This window comes from Lygodium microphyllum, chromosome 18, assembly GCF_053477565.2.
Source record: "Lygodium microphyllum isolate KBCC chromosome 18, Lygodium_microphyllum_v1.1.10, whole genome shotgun sequence".
Lineage (NCBI taxonomy): Eukaryota > Viridiplantae > Streptophyta > Polypodiopsida > Schizaeales > Lygodiaceae > Lygodium > Lygodium microphyllum.
The window spans coordinates 54318602-54338020 of record NC_141152.1 but is presented as its reverse complement, the minus strand read 5'-3'; positions in this window follow the sequence as shown (position 1 = coordinate 54338020).

Here is a 19419-nt window from a genome sequence, read left to right as displayed (position 1 = left end):
ATATCTATAAGAACCTCATTTAAAGCAACAAGATGGAGTAATCGATGTCAAGGGTCTCTCAAAATTGCAATTAGATGCTTGCCTTTTAAGAAGCTCCAATTGTTGATCCTCATCTTGGACTCTAACATCATGAAAAAGTTCCTTAAAAAAGGAGACACGTTATTAGGAGATGCAGTAATTTTAGATTTTCTTTCAATGGGAGATTACAAATATCGCCACTCTCATGAGCAATGGCCAAGACACACGGACTACTTATTACAAGTGTTTCAAGCCAAGAACTATGGCTATGTTAACCCCATTGCAAGAAAGGCCAAAAGTGAAAAGAAGGAAGGAAAATAAAATTTTAAAATATAGGGGAAAGCAGAAAAGGAAGGCTCGACAGCAAGCCCAACAGCAAAAATAAGAGGAAAAAGGGGCCAAAAGTGCAAAGACACCTTAAAAATCCAAGGCGAGTGCAAAAATGGAAGATGCACATATTAATATGCAAAGATGGCCCTTAATCTTTGTAAAAGAGTGCCAAGCTCCCTCCTATGCAATTTGTAAAAGAGTAGACGGGCATGGGTGAAGCCGCAATGTGAATAGAAGGGAATAGAAAAAGAGGGCCTAGGCTAAAATGGACAGTATGTAAAAAAGGGATGGATGCCAAAAGGGATTAGGGCATGTATAAATGTAGCAGGCCGCCACCATCGTGAAGATGACACCCCCCCTTTCTCATATCATCCATTATCATTGCCGTAAAGCCCCCTTATTTTTTAAAATAAAATGAAACAAAAAAAAAAACCTCCACCTCTCCCTGTTGACGCCATCTGGGTGGCGAAGGGAGAGGGAGTTCAACTGCACATGTCGATGAGGGGAGGAGAAGTCGAACTATGAGATGAGGGAGAGAGCCGAACTAAACTAACGACTCCATGGCAGAAAAGGCCATTCGGGCCATCCAAACAGAGGAAGAGGAAGGGGGTCTCGTGTCACACCCCCTCCCCATAATACCCTCCTCCCCCTCCCTATAAAAATCCCCCCCCCACCCCCTTGATAAGGGGGATAATCCTCTTCTTTCGCCTCCCTTAACCAACATCCCCCCTCCATTATAATTCATTTTCCTCCCCTTTTCCTTCAGAAGACCATTATTCCTCTTCCACCCCCTCGCTTGTTTCACCAAAATTTTGAGAAGGAGAAGGAGAGGGGGGGAGTTAGTGAAGGAGAGAATCAGAGATAGAGGAGAGGGAAGGAGAATCTTGGGTAAAGAAGTGCGAGAGAGGGAGAGAAGTGGTTCAAGACTAACTCCCTATTGGGCAAAGGCCCGAGTATTGCTTCTCCTCACCGCAAGTCCCATAGCCACTCAATTGACTACCTCCAGAGACCATGAGAGACAAGGCGAGCATAGGGAACTCTAGCACCAAGGAGTCCTTCGAAGGAAGTAAAGGTGGCTTCCAACTCCAAAATGGCCCCAAAGCATAAACTCTCCCAGGTAATTGGAAAAGCCGTGACTATGGGAGAAGGGTCGGGAAAAGATGCCAATATCAACACGAACGGTTTATTAGGTAGAAACGCTAACTCAACTCTCCAAAACCAAGTACCGCTACTATGTTTAGAAAACTGAAATCGAACATTTAAGCATAGGCATTATTAGAAAAAAAGTCATGCCTTGCATCGGGCAATTTGCATATTTTGAAAGGTAGCCAAAAAGGGTTTAATAATCATGAGATGTCGGAAATAGATTGAATATCTACGGGTATAGCGGAAACAAGTCAAGTAATAGGATCTAACTTCCACAGATGCATCATAGATTGCCGGGGTACATAAATATTCCATCTAGTTCAATTGTACTCCATAGACCATCATAGAGAATTAACTTGCATTTTCAATGAATGCATGTACATTAGCATTTGAGTAATTAAGTCATGCCTTTTGAGATGCATAAATGTACTAGAAGGGATTTCTATGAATAGGGACCTCGCATTGCATCGACAACTTAGGGAAGACTTGCATTGGGACTTGCATGGCATCATGAATAGCCTCAATTGCACCACATAATGGGATATGCATCTAAAAAGGTAGATAAAGGTGTGTATGTGAAGTCTTGAGCTTATTTGAAAGAAATAGTTTGGTAAATGAGTCATGGCCAATGAGCAAAGCCAAGATTTAGCTTGACCTAGCTAGGACCTTAGTCTCAAATAAATCAAATTGTCCTTATGACCATATTTTGACTTGGAGTCAACATGCTCTTTGGTCTCTAACCCAACAGCCATCCGCGATGAATCCAAAACACGCTCAAGTATATCATTTTTCAAAATAAGAAACATCCCAAAGCTAATACAAGGAAGCTTGAATGTGGTACCCACAAGGAGAATGACTATTTGCCAAGCTACATTCGATACTCGTAACTATTTTGGAATGGTAAATAAACTTGGTTTATACTTGACTTGCGAGAGGAGTAAAGATAAGTTCCTATTATCTTGAAGGGAGGAGACCCTAGGGAGAACTTAGAACGAGACAGAGCTCTAAGATGGGAAAAATGATTACCAATTGACCCAACAAAACCCTAGGCCAAGATCTCAAGATAGGGGGACCAAAGGATAGTAACCTAAGGGAGCCATCATCTAAAACTATAGTGCAAGGGCGGAAACTTGGAGGAAATAAGATGCATCCCATGGATTGCGAAATATGTCCTTTTTGGATGAGACTTGTATTTGAGTTAAGATGATAATGTAAAGTTTACTTCCAAAAGAACTTGCCTGGATTGTTTTTCTGTCAATGCCATAAGTTACGCAAACGAACCTTGTTTCTTAAAAGGCTTAATTAAGGAAGCTATTTTTAAATGTCCCACATAAATGTGATAGGACCTAATTAGGTAAATAAATAAAACCCATTGAGAAAAGTGGGTGGGCGGAATCCCTGACGGGTCTGTACTATGGACAGGTGGTCCCAAAGAGCTGGGAGGCTTCTCACAAGGTTCTATAGATGAATGACCTTTAGGAAATATTAGATTAGAACCCGATTCATTCCATTTTAGGGGACTGGAATGGGACTATGCCTTATGGGCAAAGAGGTTGAGCGGTGCATCCCTCTCGTTTCCCATTCTCTTTGAACCAAGTGCGGTATGGTTCTACTTCAGCTTGGGTATCCATGCGTCAAGACCCGATGCTAGAATGTAGTCAGGAGACCTTAACCCCTAGGAACCCAGATTTCAGGTCAATCCTAGTGGGTTTGACCACAAACATTCCATTGCGAGGCAGACTTGGGAAACCCTAAGTGACAAACTCTGAAACATTCCATGGGAGTGCCAAGCGGTGACGCTTAGATTCGTTTCTAGACAGATCGCTAAAGCGTGCTCGGGTAGTCGACAGACGAGCACGTTATAGTTGGTATCAGAGCGAAACAATGAATAGAACAATCCGGATATGATTAAACCAGGGTGAGTGAAGCGATATTTTCACTAGGAAATATATATTTTTTCTTTTCACTCACTTGTGGATTGTTGCCGCTTCCAAACTTATGAGGCATGGAGCAAGTTTCTCGTATTTCGCATCATGTTCAAGATGGCTATGAACTCTTCAAGTTATCACCAACGATCTGACATGATGGGGATCTTAGATCGACTCTACAACCCATCATCGTTGTATGTGGAAAGGTGTTGGACTTGGAGCATAGGATACTACTATATAGATGCCAACCGACTTGCCTATCTTCAAAACAACCTGAAGAGGCTAAAATGGTTGGAAAACTCAAAGATTATCAAGTTATTCATCTTCCATGAGGCTTGTGTAAATTCCATCCTACACATCAAATCCTAGCAAGTAGAATAGAATCGCTACATCTATGACGAGGTGGTCAAAGTCTTGCCAACTAACAGAATTAAAGTAATGGGGCGAAATAAACATCATGGCTATAAAAAAGGGGGACTTCCCGAACTTGCAATGCCTTATCGCTTCTTGAGAATCCATTCTCCCAACCCATATTACTATTCTGTCCCTATAGCTGAATCCAATAGGGAATTATTAACTTGGCGTTGATGTATCTATTGAAAAGGAAAATCATCCTAGTCAATGCCTATCTATTCTTGAATAATTGTACTCGAGGCTTATGCTTCTTTATGAATAAATAAGAATTTTATGTTCATTTAAATTGTTGTATAGTATCAATGAAAAATAATTTTGCGCATTGATTCAAGTTGTAGAGAAATGTAAATGTTATCTTAGCACGAAGGTTTTAATCCAAAACCAGATACAACCCCAAGCGTAGAACTAGAGTCTTGTGTCCACACTAAGCCCAATGGAGGCACAAGAGAAGAAGTTTCTCCTCAAATAGATTAAACCACCAGAATTGAAAGGGAAGACTGTTGAAGCTGATGCCGAAGTATGGATTGAATCCATGGAAGTTTACTTCAGTGTAGCATGAACAACACCTGTGAACCAGGCCATGGTTGCCAAGCTCAAACTTACCGGAGAAGCTAGGCTCTGGTGGAAGCAATGGTGTAAGGACCAAGCAGTTTCTGAAACACAATAACTTGGGATAAGCTAAAGGAAGCCATGCAGGGAAGATACATGCCACCTGCATACAGAACTCAGAAGATGAATGAGTTCTTCAAATTGAAATAATTGGGCCTATCACTGGAAGCGTACTACTCGAGATTTTTCGCATTGCTAAAATACGCTCGGACCATGAGCATTCCCCAACAAGTTTCAAAGTTTTGTGATGGACTGAACCCACCATTGAACACTTGGTTGGAATCAATGTATCCCTCAGATTTGCAAGATGCATTGATAAGAGCGGGACCTATTGCCCAAGAATAACCAAAGCCCAGGAGTAATAGACCATGGTCTTACAAGGACGAGGATCCAAGAATGTTGAAAGCTCAATTCAAGAGGGCTCAAGGACAAAGTCAAGGCCAATGGAAGAAGCCAAGGGCAAATGCAATCGGTGACTTTGTCCCCACTCAAAGAAGCGATCAAAGCATGCGATGTTTCCACTGTAATGAAATTGGACACTTCAAAAGGGAATGTCCCAAACTTGATGGAGAGCGTCACCAAGGAAAATTCAATGGCTAAGCTAGAGCTACGCATGGCCGCGATCGTGTAGCAATGGGAAGGGGCAAAACTTCCAATATCTCCATTAAGGGAATCAACGAAGAAAAAGACCCATTCATGGAAGCTGAGATTGAGAGGGCATCCGTTCATGCTACTCTCCACAAAAAGGGGCCAAACCGCCAATTCTCAGTAATCCAAACACCATCAAATTACCAAGGTAAGAAATTCAAAACCCTGATTAATGTGGTAGCACTTATTCCTTCATTTCACTAGCTTGTGCAAGAAGGTTAGGAATAGCCACTATAGCTGCACCTACCCTGCTTGTTGAACTAGCAAATGGGTGAGAAACGTAATATTTCCACGCAATAAAAGTTAGTTGGTTAGTTTGAAAGTTAGTTAGTCAAATAATAAGTTAGTAAAATTACTAACTAAAGACTAACTAAGGTAAGAACTAACTAACATTAATAACTAATAATTTTTACTTAATTAAAAATATTTTATTTAGAAAAATAGATAGTCATAAATTCAATATTTTTCTCGGATTGATAAGGACCATAGCCACCCTTCATGTAAATTACAATGTGAACGAGACTTATGAGTTATATTAATCACTAGGTTAATGTGTATAGTTTGGATGGTCCAAAAATATTAAAATTTGGGTAAAACTAGTATATTTTAGATATTTTAGATATTATCCTAAAAAAGATATGGAGATTTTTAGAACTGGATGTCTTTTAAAAGAAAAGACAAGTGATGTTTTAGTTAGTTTGGAAGAATCTACAAAAAGAAAAATAAAGAAAAGTGATTTGTGAAATCATGCGCACCGCAATTGCAGTCCACAGATAGAAAACAACACTTCGAATAGAGAAAAGAAGAAGGAGCGAGCTAAGAGCTTTCTAATCAAGTGTCTTGGGGTTTTACCCCCCTTTTGGAGCCAATGGAGTTTTACCTCCCTTTCGAAGCCAATGGAACCATCAGATTTATGATCTGAGCATCAGATCACTAATCTTTCCAAGATCCCCCTCCACAAAGAGCTCCACTTCTCAACCACAAGCCCTCTCCTCTAATTCACTATAAATATGAGGCATGGGGAGGCACAAGGAAGCACAAGGAGACCCCCAAGAGGTTGCGAGAGAGAGGTAGAGAGAAGGATACCCTCCAAGATATTGTGAGAGAGCTCTTTTGAGAGAGAGAGAGAGAGAGAGAGAGAGAGAGAGAGAGAGAGAGAGAGAGAGAGAGAGAGAGAGAGAGAGAGAGAGAGAGAGAGAGAGAGAGAGAGAGAGAGAGAGAGAGAGAGAGAGAGAGAGAGAGAGAGAGAGAGAGAGAGAGAGAGAGAAGAGTCACCCCGAGAGGCTGCACAATTTCCTCTATCTCGATCCTCGATTTAACCATATTCTCTTATGATGTCCCATCTTGAATCTATTCCACCTTTTTAATCTCTTGAATCTACTTGTGGATGATGGCCCCCAAGCGAAGAACGTGACATATGGATGGCAATCCCATAACCAACAACGAAGCTTTAGACGAAGGCATCATCGTCAATCCAATTGCGGTACCGGTTGTAAGTAATGTATTTCCAAATTGATAGATGATTATTTTGATTCCTGTATGAGATACATTAGGCCCCATACTATGATGCACGAGTATAGATCATTTCACCTCACATATTTGTAAGATGGAGCTTGCGAAGTACTTATATCAAGGAAAGTTAATTGCACCTAGTTGCATGTGGCTTATTCGTTGATAGAGCAATTACAAGGAAGAATTGGTTAAGGGTTATGAATGGCATAATCATGAAATTAAAAATTGTGCATACAAGTATTAAGTAAATTTTATATAGAATTGCTCGTTGATCCCAAGGGGGAGAGTAGATATGCGATGGAAATGTTATCGTGACTATTCTTGCATTTTTTGGGAAGAATACAATTGGTTTTGTTGGTTGATCGAACAACATCGTAAATGCTTTTACATTCTACTAGTTGCTAGTTGTTGCTTGGATGATTATTCCAAGTGCTTGTGATTTATGGTAAATGCATGGAAAGGGTCCATGATGACAAGTCACCATGGGAATAAAGGAACGTTTTCTTGAAAAATGATATTAGGGTTGAATGCCTTGTTTGTGCTTGATTCTTAAAGGATTTAATTAAGGAAGGATATTTTTCACGGGTGAATCACCTCCATGATCGCACTGCGGATTAACCCAAAGAGGGCACTGCTCGATTCATGGGCTAATGGTTGAGTGGTGAAAAGGCCAACCACAGGAATGATGTTTCACTCCTAGATAGCTTGTAGGTCAGTTGGAGCTCTAGACACCCCTTGCTAGGTCTAGAATGGAGTTGAAGACCTCCGTGGCCCCCAATGTCTGGGTATGTTGGGAGATCCTATTCTAGATAAAGGATTGAGTTTGTGGTTCCAAGAGATACATAAAGGATTGAGTTGGACAGAAGGGATACATAATTTCTCCTGTATGGGCGGGAGACAAAGATTAACTTGAAGATAAGTTAAGGAACTTGTTTGTCAATAGATTGCTTGCTCTGTTTTCGTGTTTGTGCTATAAGTTATGTGAATGAACCCTATTTCCTTAAAGGCTTAATTAATGAAGCTGATTTTAAGTGTCACACATAAATGTGGTAGGACCTAATTAGAAAACTAAAGCTATTAAGGGAAGCGGGTGGGCGGAACCCCCGACGGGTCTGTCCTATGGCAGGGTGGTCCCAGAAAACTGGGAGGCTTCTCATAAGATTTTATCATCTTCGACTTTAGAAATTGTTAGGATAGAACCTTGATTCATGCCGTTTTAGGGGATCGGAATGGGACTATGCCCTACGGGCGGAGAGGTTGAGCAACGTATCCCTCTCGTTTCCCATTCTCTTTGAACTAAGTCCGGCATGGGTTTGCTTCGGATTGGGTATCTCTGCATAAGATAGGATGTCCAAAACCCGATTCTAGAATGCTATCAGCAGACCTTGACAACTAGGAACCCAAATTTCAAGTCAATCCTGGTGGGTTTAGCCGTGAACGTTCTGTTGTGAGGCGGATTTGGGAAACCCTAGGTGACAAAACTCAGAACATTCCATGGGAGTGCTGAGCAACAACTCTTAGATTTGTTTCTCGATTGACCGCTAAAACCATGCCTAGACAGCCGATGGGCGGGCACCTCATAAGAAATCACTTGCACTAGACAAACTGCTAAGGTGGAAATCCTACTTGGAAACGAGCCCACATATGTTAAATTCAGGGTAATGAGTCTAAGAGTCCATGAGTGCCTACTTGCGATGGATTGGATAATCCCTAATGATGCTCACATTCATTGTGGAAAAGGACAAGTTTCCTTTCATAATCTTAAAGGTGAGCAGGTGACAACACAGGGAGAATAAGGTAAACCAAAAATCCAGCTAGCTAAGGCAACGTGAATAGTTCAGGGGATAAGGAAAGGATTACCAGTCTACCTAATCAAGCTAAACAAATTAGAACAGGTAGAGGACACCAATGAAGAACCATCTTGGCTAAAAGAGTATGTGGATATGTTTCCAGAAGAATTGACTGAATTACCACCACCAAGGGAAGTGGATCATGAAATTAAGCTAACACCAGGAGCTGCACCAGTCAACACAAAAGGCCCTACAAGATGTCCATTCTTGAAGTTATTGAGTTAAAGGAACAACTCAAACAGCTATCGGACCAAGGATACATACGACCCAACAGTTCTACTTGGGGAGCTCTAGTCCTATTCCAAAAGAAGAAGGATGGTACACTTTGCCTTTGCATCGATTATAGAGACATAAACCAAGTAACCATAAAAAATAAATATCCTATCCCAAGAATAGACGAGTTACTTGATCGATTGTAGGGAGCAAATATCTTCTCTAATATCCATTTAAGGTCAAGATACTACCAGATCCGCATCAAATAAGAAGATATTCCTAAGACGACCTTCAACAAAAGATATGGTCATTTCGAATTCATAGTACTATCTTTTGGATTGACTAATGCCCTTGCCACCTTTAACGGCTAATGCAAGACATTTTTAGACAATATCTTGATGATTTTGTGCTTGTCATCTTTGATGATACCTTGGTTTATTCCAAGGAAGAGGGGGACCATGAATCCCAAGTTCGCATCGTCCTTGAGACCATGAGAACTCATAAGCTCTATGCTAAGAAGAAAAAGTGTGCCTTTCTCAAGAGGCAGATTGAATACCTTGGATTTATTGTGTCAAATGAGGGAATCTTTGTAGATCCTACAAAGGTCAAGGATGTCCAAGAGTGGCCTCCACCAACTACTGTTAAAGAAGTGCATAGCTTTCTTGGATTAGTAGGTTGGTGCAGGATCTTCATTAAGGAATATGCCTTAATCATAGCACCCCTTACAAATTTGTTGAAGAAGCAGGTTGCCATGGAATGGATGCCCACTGAACAATCAAGTTTCGATTAGCTCAAGCATAGCCTAGTGACAGCATCGATTCTAAAGCTCCCTGACTTGAGCAAGGAATTTGAAGTTGTCATGGATGCTAGTTCACTTGCACTAGGCTATGTACTAATGCAAGGAGGTCATCCTATAGCATATTCTTTGAGGAAGCTAGAGACCCGTGAAAGGAATTATGCTACCCATGACCTGGAGCTATTAGCAGTTATTCATGCTCTCAAGCTTTGGCGATACTATTTGCTTGGCAAAAAATTCTCTTTAGTCATGGACCACAAGAGCCTTAAATGGATCTTCACCCATACTGACCTCAATATGAGGCAATGACATTGGATTGAGGTTCTCCACGAATATGATTTTGAGATTAGGTATTGACCTGGCAAGGAGAATGTAGTCGTTGATGTGTTAAGTCGCAAAGCGTTCCTCGAGGAACCCTCGATGGCAGAATCATTGGCAACTATGGTACCAATGCCTAGTAACCCTATCCTTGATTTAGCAAAGGAGGAAGCTGGCCATGACCGAGAATATTTGAAGATGATGAAGGAGATTTTGAAAAAGCACCAAAACCCCAAACTTAAGGTCAAATATCAAGAATTTTCTATCAATGAGGAACTTGTCTACTTTAGGACAAGATTATGCATACCCTCAAGCAGGAAACTCAAACAAAGAATACTTTGGGAAGCACATGATTTCTCCTTTTCAGGCCATCCCAGATATGTGAAGACTCTCAACACGGTCAGGAAGAGCTACCATTGGGAAAGGCTTAAGGGAGACGTGCTTAAATATGTCACAGAGTGTTTGTCTTGCCAATGCATCAAAGTAGAACATGTTAAGATTCCTAGGAAGTTGCAACCTCTTGATATTCCCTAGATGAAGTAGGAATTTATCAGCATGGACTTTGTTGTTGGATTACCTTCAGTCCAAGGAGGATACAACTCAATTATGGTCATAGTAGACATGCTCAGCATGGACTTTTTTGTTGGATTACCTTCAGTCCAAGGAGGATGCAACTCAATTATGGTCATAGTAGATATGCTCATTAAGGTTGCACACCTCATTCCAGTCAAGACAAACTGTAAAGATTCAGACATTGCCAGATTATTCATCAAGGAGATATTCAGACTCCACGGGTTGCCTAGAAGGGTCATAGTGATTGCAATTCCCTCTTCACATCTCATTTCTGGAGAGGAATATTCAAGGTCATTGGGACTCAACTCAGTTTCAGTACAGCCTATCACCCTCAAACTGATGGCCAAACAGAGAGAGTCAACCAAGTCATTGAAGATATCCTTAGGGCATATTTCTGTTGCGAACCCAAGAAATATCTACCATTGGATCCAATATCTACCATTGGTAGAGTTTGCCTATAATGCTTCTTACCAATAAAGCATTCAAATGACACCTTTCCAAGCATTGTATGGGCATGATTGCCATACTCCATTGAACTTTTCAGATCCTACCTTGAGGGTAGAAGCTTCCAAAAAAATGCTTGAGGAGATGGATGAGTAGGTCAAGGCCATCAAACAAGACATTAGAGCTGCCAAGGATAGGCACAAAGCCTATGCAGATCTAAATAGATAGGAGCGAATCTTCAAAGAAGGTGATATGGTCTTTATTCAGTTACGCCCCAAGAAGAGCTCCTTATCATTGGGAGAATTTAAGAAACTAAGTCCAATGTATTGCGGACCCTATAGGATCCTCAAGTGTCTAGGGCCCAATGCCTACAAACTCCAAGTCCCTGAGAATGTAAAGGTTCACAATGTATTCTGTGTTAGCCTACTAAAGAAATATGAATCTAATCCTAGCCATGTACTCAATGATCAACAAGTTGTAATGCCAAGCCAAGGAGCCCTTGAGCTCTTGCCAGATAGAATCCTAGACATTTGGGAAAAGAGATTGAGGACTAGAACCCTCAAAGAGTACCTCATCCAGTGGAAGGACTATCCAGAAGAAGATGCCACATGGGTTGATGAGAGTACTCTCAATCAACGATATCCCCAATTCCTTTCGAGATGAGGACATCTCGATTCCTTAAGGGGGGAAGGATGTAACAGGTCATCACCGCTGTGATGACAACACCCCCCTCCTTTCTCGTATCTTCCACCCAGTCGCCATAAAGCCACCTTGTTTTTTTTAATAAAATAAAATGAAACTTTTTTTCGATCACCTCTCCCTTTCAATGCCATCTGGGTGGCAGAGGGAGAGGGAGTTCAACCACACATGTTGATGAGGGGAGGAGAAGTCGAACTACGAGATGAGTGAGGGAGCCGAACTAAACTAATGATTGCATGGCAGAAAGGCCATTTGGGCCATCTGAACGGAGGAAGAGGAAGGGGGCCTCGTGTCACACCCCCTCCTCGAAATACCCTCCTCCCCCTCCCTATAAAAATCCCCCCCCTTTGATAAGGGGGATAATCTTCTTCTTTCGCCTCCCTTAACCAACACCCCCCCTCCATTATAACTTGTTTTCCTCCCCTTTTACTTCAAAAGACCATTATTCCTCTCCCCCCCCCCTTTTTCACCAAAATTTTGAGAAGGAGAAGGAGAGGGGGGGTAGTGAAGGAGAGAATCAGAGATAGAGGAGAGGGAAGGGGAATCTTGTGGGTAAAGAAGGGTGAGAGAGGGAGAGAAGTGGTTCAAGAGTAACTCCCTATTGGGCAAAGGCCTGGGCAAAGGCCCAAGTACTGCTTCTCCTCATCGTAAGTCCCGTAGCCACTCCATCGACTGCCTCCAGAGACTGCGAGAGACAAGATGAGCACAGGGAACTCTGGCACCAAGGAGTCCTTTGAAGGAAGTGAAGGTCGCTTCCAACTCCAAAATGGCCTCAAAGCGTAAGCTCTCCCATGTAACTAGAAAAGCCGCGACTATGGGAAAAGGGTCGGGAAAAGATGCCACTACCAACATGAACAGTTTATCAGGCGAAAACGCTAATTGGACTCTCCAAAACTAGGTACTACTACCATGTTTAAAAAACTAAAATCGAACATTTAAGCATAAGCATTATTAGAAAAAAAGTCATGCCTCGCATCGGGTAATTTGCATATTTTGAAAGGTAGCCAAAAAGGGTTTAATAATCATGAGATGTCAGAAATAGATTGAGTATCTATGAGTATATAGGAAACAAGTCAAGTAATAGGATCTAACTTCTGCAAATGCATCATAGATTGACGGGGTACATAAAAATTTGGTCTAGGTCAATTGTACTCCATAGACCATCATAGAGAATTAACTTGCATTTTCAATGAATGCATGCACACTCACATTTGAGTAATTAAGTCATGCCTTTTGAGTTGCATAAATGTACTAGAAGGGATTTCTATGAATAGGGACCTCATATCGCATCGACAACTTAGGGAAGACTTGCATTGGGACTTGCATGGCATCATGAATATCCTCAATTGTACCACATAATGGGATATGTATCTAAAAATGTAGATAAAGGTGTGCATGTGAAGTGTTGAGCTTATTTGAAAGAAGTAGTTTGGTAAATGAAGTCCTGGCCAATGAGGGAAGCCAAGATTTAGCTTGACCCAGCTAGGACCTTAGTCACAAATAAATCGAATTGTCCTTACAACCATATTTTGACTTGGAGTCAACACACTCTTTGGTCTCTAACCCAATAGCCAATCGCGATGAATCCAAAACATGCTTAGGTATATCATTTTTCAAATATGAAACATCCTGAATCTAATACAAGGAAGCTTGAATGTAGTACCCACAAGGAGAATGACTATTTGCCAAGCTACATTCAATACTCGTAACTATTTCGAAATAATAAATAGAGTTGGTTTACGCTTGAATTGCAAGAAGAGTAAATATAAGTTTCTGTTATCTTGAAGGGAGGAGACCCTAGGGAGAACTTAGAATTAGATAGAGTTCTGAGATGGAAAAGATGATTACCAATTGACCCAACGAAACCCTAGACCAAGATCTCAAGATAGGGGGACCAAATGATAGTAACCTAGGGGAGCCATCATTTAAAACTATAGTGTAGTTACTCTACCCTAATACCTAGTAGTGAGGTCAAGAAGAGGGTATTCTCTATCCCCTGAAAAATAATGGAAAATGACACCGAGGCAGTAATGATCAAGAAAGGTGACGTTAGCGTCAAAGATGAGGACTCCACCTTAGCAAATGTCTTGAGAGCACTCACCTTCATCGTTTGTTTGTGCTTGTAAATCTAGGTTCAATGTTTGTGAAATGAATGAATGACCCAAGCTCACAACAGAAAATTGAATCAAGCTGGAATCAAGGAGGGCGGGCCAAGCCACCCCTAGCTGGCCGCCAACCCTAGCCAAGGGGTTTCCAAATAACTGTGATGGGAACGTGGACCGAACCTACTATGAGAGGTCTCTCCGTGGGTCAGTTTGAATGTAGGAGGATGCTTGGATGCCGGGCGGGCTCTGGCTGTAAATTCCGTACATCTGGGTCCTACTCAAATGATCTATGTGACTCGAGATAGATGCTCAAGGTCCTGTTACTAGTGCAAGGGCAGAAACTTGGAGGAAATAAGATGCATCCCCACGGATTGCGGAATCTATCCTTTTTGGACAAGACTTGTATTTCATTTAAGATGATAATATAAAGTTTACTTCCAAAAGAACTTGCTTGGATTGTTTTTGTGTTAGTGCCATAAGTTACACTAACGAACCCTATTTATTAAAAGGCTTAATTAAGAAAGCTGTTTTTAAATCTCCCATATAAATGTGATAGGACCTAATTAGGTAACTAAGGAACACCCATTGAGGGAAGCGGGTGGGTAGAACCCCTGACGGGTTTGTCCTACAAAAGGGTGGTCCCAGAGAGTTGGGAGGTTTCTCACAAGGTTCTATAAACAAACGACCTTTAGGTAATATTAGATTAGAACTCGATTCATGCTGTTTTAGGGGACCGAAATGGGACTATACCTTATGGGCAGAGAGGTTGAGCGGTGCATTCCTCTTGTTTCCCATTTTCTTTGAACCAAGTGTGGCATGGATCTACTTTAGCTTGTGTATCCCTACGTAAAGTAGGATGTCTAGGACCTGACATTAGAATGCGGTCAGGAGACCTTAACCCCTAGGAACCCAGATTTCAGGTTGATCCTAGTGGGTTTGGCTATGAATGTTCCATTGCAAGGCGGACTCGGAAAACCCTAAGCTACAAACCTCGGAACATTCCATGGGAGTGCCAGGTGGCAACGCTTAGATTTGTTTCTCGACGGACCACTAAAGTGTGCTAGGGTAGTCGATGGATAGGCACGTTACAATAAAATCCAAAAAGGGAATAGAGAAGCTCATTCTTGTGTGTGGCCAAAACTAGCTCTCCTCTTCTGTTCTTACTCTTCTTCTTGTTCTTGTTTTCTTGAGCATGTGCTTGAGAGAGGGAGTGTGAGGGAGTGAGTATGTGAGGGTGAGGGACCATTGTGGAGAAGCTCTCCATCTGCTCCTCTCTTGTTTTTCTTCTCTTCTCTTCTCTTGTCTCATGCATGCGGCAATGGATCATAGAGCTTGAGGATTGAGCTCACTTAAAGGTTGCACTTAGATCATGGAGCTACTAAAGTGCTTGAGGTAGAAGGAACTCAATTGAGTATGGAGGTAAGCTCACTACACTCGTAGATGTGAGAGTGCACACTACTAGTGAGAGGTAGTCAATAGCATTCAGCTTGAAATGCTTGAAACAATAAGCAATCCGTGGGTCTTGATGGTTGAGTGAAGCATCCCACATTTTGGTTCCATTGCCGAGACCAATGGATTCAAGCTTTGAGTGCTTGCGTGCTCCAAATTGAGCATTGAAGTAGAGTTTTTCAGCCTCTTAAACCACCCACCCGAGATGTCTTAAAGAACCCAAACTAACCTATTAGAGTAACCACCACCTTCAGGAACGGACTAGAAAAGTGTGTGCTACACCACATTATTTTCATCATAGTCACACACTACATACATAATTATTTGAAGTGCATCTAGAAAGTTGAAAGCCTGATTTTGCACGGCACACAAAAGAAAGCACCCCATGAGCACCTGAGTGCACTTAAAATTGAGAATTGTTTGAAATAACAAGAAACTCACACACAAGATAAGCAAGACCAAACAAACCCACTAATAGGAGAAGAACCTTAGATCTCTTGATTGTGCAATTGAGGATACTAAGCCTTAGAGTAAGCCTCTTGGAGAGCAAAAGGAGCTAACACAATTAGGGACTCAACCTACTTGAGTTGATCAGCTTGATCAACACCCTAGTTGCCCAAGAGACTGATGAAATATCAAGATTCAACACCAATCCTGAAAAGGATGAGCTCAACCCCAGTTGATATCCAACAGATGATAAATCGATATGACTTGTAGACCAAAATGGAGCACCATGGGAAGACTAGTCGAGGATATCATAGTGGACCTCAAGGAAGAGCAGATACTCACAAGGGAAGTGCTTCAAAGCATACCTACCTATAATCAAGAGCAACAAACTCAGAGTCTGAGGTAGGAGATAGAAATGTGAGAGGTCTAGTGAGTGTTAGTGCTTGCCAATAGAAACAAGAGATAGGACCCAATGCAGAGAGGGAAAGAGCTCTTGAAGTGGACCTTATGTTGAGCAAGCTTCTCATGAAGTGACTCATAGATAACATGGCTATGGAGTAGAGTGGAGTAGCCCTGGAAACTTCATTGCTAACATGACTAGGTATTACTCCGAATTCAAAAAGCCAAACAAAGATACCCATAGTTACCGAGCAACTCGACAAGTATCAGCCTGATAATGACCCATATAGTTTTGTACAGCAATTTGAGAAGGTATGTGAGGCGAATGGCCTAATGGACCATGCTCAACATGCACAGCTTTTGGTCTTTGCCTTGGGGATAAAGGATGGATGTGGTACACTAGTTTAGACAATGCTTAATGGAATAATTTGAACAATCTCAAGAGTCTCTTCATCAAGAGGTTCTCCGAGGCAAGGTACTCGGATAACCTTATTGTTCGACTGATGAACATCAATCAAAGGACAAAGAGGACATTCGAGAATACATCACCCACATGCAGAGTCTCTTTAAGAGAATCCTAGCTACAGAGTGACCCACTAGCAAACAAGCAGTCTCCATCGTGTTCATAAGTGGAATCCAAAGCTTGGGTCTTTGAAGAAGCCATATGAGTGGATGACCTACTCAAAGAGAGAAGCTCAAGGACCACAAGTTGAGATAGTGCAACCTCTAGAACCTCAGAGAGAGCCACGCCCACTAGTGAGAGATTGAGCCGCTAGAGTGCCGAGGAGAAAGAAAAGAATATCAATGAGAGCTAGGAGTTGGTGGACATGAAGCTAGAGTTGGCTAAGCTTCAAGAGATGATGATAAGGCCTGCAAGACCTCATATGCAATGCATTTATTATAGAGGAAGCCACCATCTAGCCAAGTGCATGGATCCTAGATCCAGACCCTATGCCAATTGCGGTAGGTTTGGCCATGATGTAGTGCATTGCAGATCATTGAGGCAGTTCCCATACACATAGCCATACAATTAGCCTTACCACCTAGGAAATAGACTGCCACCTTACAAAAGGGGGGCTCCATTAGCTCTTCCAGCACCCAATGATTCAAGGCTAGCTATCCCTAGGATGGACATCAATCCCACATGAATACCTAGACCACATGGACCCTTTGTGACCTATCCACTGAGCAAGGCTCTAGTGCATTATGTAGAGGAGCCAAATGAGAAAGAGGCATATGTGAACCCTTATGTCTCCTACGATGAAGAGGGTAATCCCATTCTAATGGATTTTAGACTAGTACCAGTGATGGCATTAGGTTGGGAAAGGGGTAGAGGCTTGGGAGGTCAAAACCAAGAACCTATCACATGCTAGACTTGCACCCACCTAGGACACATCTCATCTTGTTGCCTTGAATGAGAGAAACCTAATTAAAAAAAGGATGACTTGAGATGCCTTGATTGTGGAATCACTCATTTGTATGCCAAAGTGCCCTAGGTGAAAACCATCCACTAATTCAACTATCATGCCATCTATACCTTTGGGGCTATTTGGAGTAAAGACACTTGATGGTGAGGCCACTCCCATCTTGTTGAATGTCATGACTAGGGTGCAAACGTGGTAGGTTGGTATTTCATTACCTAGACCTAGCAACCTTGATGCATCCTCCATAAGAAAGAGGAGTCGTAGGAGGATAAGGAAGAGAGCTGAGACCAAAGTTGCACTCAAAACTGACAATGCCACTACACTGCCGAAGGGTAAGCAAGTCACGGATGCTAAAGCGGAGACATCAACTCCTAAGACAGCGGAGAAGGGGAGTGTCGAGGTTGGGGAATATCTTGATCCGAGAAACCAATTGGAAGTGGTTAACAAGGTCAAGGAGTGGATGAGAGACCCAAGAGCACCTAAAGGATGCCAAGCCCATCTAGAAGATGAGATCGACGAGCTCTCTAGTGTAAGCATGCTTGTCTTTCCTACTTGTATAGAATCTAGAGAAGCATCTGTATCCCATGTGGCGGAACCACAAAGATAAAGCCTAGGTGCCATAGGTAGGCAAATTGCTTAAGAGTAGTGGCAAAAGAGCATAAAATATAGTGAAAGGCAAGTAGCTAGTTGCCCTCTTACAACATTGATATTGGCCCCGGTGACTCTGCCAATGGGGGATCTACTTAGGCAAAGATCCTCATTCATTATGGTGGCGAGAGTTAAAGTAGTGGGTGGAGGGATCTAATAAGCCAGGAGCATCCGATTTGCATGACCTCAATGCAACCAGAGATACAGAGCTTAACACTAAATTCAAAGTGCCTAAGTCCTTACATGTAAATGCATTTTGGGAGAGCACATAGATGCATGCAGTCCTACCAGTTGTAGTGTGAGGAGACATCACAAGAAAGGGGATTGTAGACACAAGAGCGGCAGTCAGTGTGCTTAGCCATGGAGTCCTACCGGCATTGGGTAACCTGCCGATGAAGACTGCAAGGTTTAACATCACACTAGCTAATGGCATGAAAGTTAGGCCGTTTAGAGTGCTAAAGGACTGGCCCTTGAAAATAGCGAGTGTCCAATTCTTAGTGATCTTTATAGTTATGAGAAGAGAGTGGACTATGACATTTTGTTAAGCCAATTGTAGATGCAGACCGCATGAATAATCAAATACTAGGATAACGGTCTTATATTCCTAGGTAACAAGTTGGAGGCAATTTGAGTCAAGATGGAGACCTAGAAGATCATGTCGGTCAACTTGGATACCATCTCCTCTATCTTGAAGGGAGACTCACATGCCCATAATTTGTATGAGCCATTAACAAAGCATATTCCTTATCTTGAAGATGAGTACGATTGGATGCATGTGCTAGCCACCATTGCCTTGCCATTTTTGGACGAATCTTGTCCCTTCTGTTACTCCTACTAATAGACTCAAGTTCCAAGGGATTCTTGAGAACTTGATGAGAAAGCTAGCCAGTAACCCAGCTACCAACAATCTCAAGCCACTCTAAGACCTCATGGAAGAGCCAAAATGGCAATGGACCAAAGTGCACAATCTAAACCTCAGGTACAATGGGCCACTGATCACAAATGAAAAAGAACTAAGAATAGAAACCTAGGTAACAACGAATAGTCAGAATGTAGTGATTTGGACGATTATACAAGGATTGCTGCTCCTGGAATGAGGAAAGTGAAGAAGAGGTTGAGACAATAAAGTACGACACGGATGACTGATTGATCAAACAAATAAGAGTAGACTCCAAGCCGTAGAGAGGCAATGCTTTTAGGATTGGAAGACAAGACTTTAGAACTAAATGTGATCACACATGGTTAGATCACTTAGGCGTGATGGACTATGAGCAAGTAGGGCTAGTCTAGCCAAGTGCCGCACCTCGCCTTAGAACAGAATCAGCCTTAGAGCTACGACTACCAAGGGAGACTCCTTCCTCTAGCGAGGGTTGAAAGCTTAACTCAAAATCAGAAGTAAGCTTTGAGAGCAATCTAGAGATACCTCGACCACCTAAAACTAGACCTACC